Consider the following 3942-nt stretch of genomic DNA (forward strand, 5'->3'; position numbering starts at 1 on the left):
AGAGAAAGAGTGAGAAAGAGAGAGAGAAAGAGAGAGAAAGAGAGAGAGAAAGAGAGAAAGAGAGAGAGATTTAAAAAAAAAAAGCAATAAGAGAGATAAGGAAAAGAAGTTGTGGTGTGTGTGTGTGGATTGTGATTGTGTTTAGAAAGAAAGAATAAGAAGTAATAATTTTTTTTTTTTTTTTTTTTTTTTTTAAACTCACAGGTTAATCGACCTTCACCTCTTGATGATGGTCTTCTGCTGCCACCACCACCACCACCACTACCGAGAAGTTGGTCCGAAGTCTCACGAATGCAAACTCAAAACCGGTTTTTACTACATATTATATTCGGTATATACAAGTGAGTTAGACCGGTCCAGTACACCCGGTTCATCTTCATTTAGTCCAACATTCTTTTTTTTTTTTTTTTAAGAAAACTAATTTTTAACTATTACAACAACTCGAAATTATTCATTTTGTTTCGTTGTTGTTGTTGTTTGTTGTAATTTTCTCTTACTGAATTATTTTACCCGCGTGTTAAAAAAAAAATCGACGCTCATCAGTGGAAATTTTTTTTTTCTTTTTTTTCTTTAACATTCGTGAGATTAAATCGCTAAAACCTCAGGCGAATATTAATAATAATAATGATAATAATAATGATAATAATAATAATAATAATAATAATAATAATAATAATAATAACACATTTTTTTTTTTAGCATAAAAGAAAAATTTAAGTTGGAACAAAAGAAAACCAATTTTTTTTTTTTAGTTTCGAGGCGATTCGACACGTTTTTGTTTAAATTTTTTTTTTTTGCTAAACTTTTTCAAAGAAAAGGTAAATGATAATGATGATGATGATGATGATGATGGGAGGAGGAGGAGTAGGAGGAAAAAAGTAGTTCTTCGGGTCAGTTATAACGAATTTTTTAACAATTTGAATCACAACAAGGTAAACATCTTGTTGTCGTTGTTGTCGTTCAAGGTAAAATTTAAAAATTAATTTTTTTTATTCAGGGAAGAAAATGAGGAGGAAATTTCGGAAAATGAATGAGGGGAGGGGGGAAACAGAGTTTTCCTTTACGAAAATTAATAATTACAAAACTGGAGAGGGAAAAAAAAGCGAATGAGTGAGTGCCTTTTATTATGCTTGACTAACAATTGTAACCTATTGTTATTATCAAATTGCAATATTCAATTGTTGTATTTTTTCTTATTCCCTACGAATTATTTCACCCTCTCTCACTCTCTCTCACTCTTTCTTTCATTTTACGACACGCTTTCTATTTTTTTTTCTCTCTCCCTCCTTTTGAAAAATAATAATAATAATAATTTTTTTTTACAACAACAATTGAATTTGTATTCCAGGAGCTGTAATTAGATCTAAGAAAAATATCTTGTGACCCCTAAAATGAAATGGAAATAGAAGATTAACACAATTACTTTCTGCAATTGAGTGACTAATGCAATTTGCTTCAGGGTAAGTGGCGGAGGCGGCGGTGGTGGTGGTGATGGTGGGGGTGGCGGAGAGTCTCGTGCCTTTAAGAATTTACGCTCACTTGTCCTGTCTCGTGTGCGTGAGTGCGTGAGTGCGTAATTCCAAAGAACTGAATACACGTAAGAACATGACTAAAAAGTCAGAGGGGTGCCGCGTATAAAAGGGTTTGTAACAATTGGAATGTTTTGACTTTAAAATCCATTCCTCTCTCTCTCCCTCTTTCTCTCCTTCTCTTTCTCTCTCTTTCACTCTCTCTCTCCCTCTCTCTCAATAATTTCAAGCGAGAAAATTATTTTTCAATTATTATTCGTCGGGTTTGAATTTTTTTCATCCGGGGAAATTCATCGGCGGAACCAACGAAAATTTTTTTTTTTTTTAATCACCCCCTTCCCTTTCCCCAAAGTCATCCTTAATTAATTACGGTATCGATGAGTGAGTAAAAATAATCCGCTGATAATAATGATAAAAAAATAAATAAATGATGACGACGTCTTACCAAAAAAAAAAAAAAATGCCACACGCGAATTTTTTTTTCCCCCCTTTGACACTTAAAAAATTATCATCATTATTATTTTTTCCACCGCCTTCTTCTCCTTTTTCTTATTATTATTATTATTTTTAAAAAATTACACGAGTTTTTCAATTAAATAAATTTTTTTTTTTTTTTACATCGAAAGATTTTAATTAGAAAAAAAAAAATCATCAATCAATTATATTTAACAACAAACGATCGTTTTTTTCTTTATAATAAAAAAAAACTATTATCATTATTATTATTATCATTATTATTATTAAAAAACGAGTAGGTATAACCTGAATAATAATCGAGTAAGAAATAAAAAGAAAGAAAAAAAAAAAACAATGAAATCATGTTTCGTTAATAGATTGTAATTTATAAGATTTTCGACCGTGATCGAGGAGCTTCGTTGAGGGGGCTTCCTCGAAAAACGTGACAGTATTTGTGATGAATTTTTTCCCTTTTTGTTAAATGGTGCGAGCAACAATTTATATTAAAAAAAAATGGTGAAGGATTAATAATAATAATAATAATAATGACCGTGTAAAATATTGATATTTAATGATTTTCTCTCTCTCTCTCTCCCCCCCCCTCTCTCTCTCTAACGTTTTTTACCCGATCGGAATAAAATATACCGGAAAATATTTTTTTTTTACCCCCCACTTTCCTCCCCTTTTTAAGGGATGCCTTCAGTTTCTTTTTCCCGATTTGAATAATTTTGTTTGTTTGTTACGTTAAATTTAATGCATTAACGAAAGTGTGATTAAAAAGAGATAGAGGAAGAAAGAGAAAGAGAGAGGGAGAGAGAGAGAGAGAAAAGTTTTTAATAATGAAAATTAAAAAAAAAAAATTCAGGTTTTGTTTTTTTTTCTTGATTTTAAATCGTGATCTCTCATAAGTTTTGTAACCTTTTAAAACAAACGAAATAATTTTTGTTAAAAAGAAAGATATAAAAGTTTAATAATGTGAGAGAGAGAGAGAGAGAGAGAAAAAGAGTGAGAAAGAGAGAAAAAGAGAGAAAAAAAATTAAGTAAAAATAAATAATAATAAATTTTTTTTTTTTACAATAGTTTAAAGTCGTTTGTTTGTTCGTTTGTTTGTTTGTTTGTTTTTTCCACAATCGGGGTGGTTAACATTTAAAAATTAATAAATGATCAAGTATTTAAACCTAAAAAGTGAGAGAGAGTGAGCGAGTGAGCGAGTAAGTAATAAAATAGAAAAAAAAGAAAAAAAAAATTTGAGTTTGATAAATTTTAACGATTAAAAGGTCGACGTATATTAAAAAAAACCAGTTTATTATTATTATTATTATTATTATTATTATTATTATTATTATTATTATTATTATTATTATTATTATTATTTAATTTTTACCTTTCTCGTAATAACCTGGAATGAAAAAAAATTTTTTTTTCCTCTAAATAAAAAAAAAAAAAAAAAAAAAAAAAATTCCAGGCGTGAAAGGTTTATAAATTACGAAAAGGTTACGAAGTGCAAACGCAGGCACACGCACAAGCGGTTAACTTTCACCGCTGATAATTTCTTTCGAAAATAAGAAAAAAAAAAAGCTTCCGTTAATATATAAAAAAAAAACAAAATCAGTCCGACTACGGTCCTGAATTATAAATATATTTTTTATAGCTCTATAATTTTACGCAAAATGCTTTCAAATCCGCCTTTCAAAAAATTTTATTATTATTATTATTTATAATCCGTGAAAAATATTTAAAGTACCTGAAAAAAAAATTTATTTTTTTTTTTTTTTAAATAATTAAAATGTCGGATTTAAAATTCAGCTATCGATTCATAGATCGATAGATCGGATATTTATAAAAAAAATTCATTTATTGATTTATTGATTTTTTTTTTTTTTTCAATTAAATTTTTTTAATTTAAAGAAAAATAAAAAAAACCGTTACGACAATGTTTACGATAAAACGCACGCGT

The sequence above is a fragment of the Pediculus humanus genome, genomic scaffold (genome assembly GCF_000006295.1).
Source record: "Pediculus humanus corporis 1103172107447 genomic scaffold, whole genome shotgun sequence".
Classification (NCBI taxonomy): Eukaryota; Metazoa; Arthropoda; class Insecta; order Psocodea; family Pediculidae; genus Pediculus; species Pediculus humanus.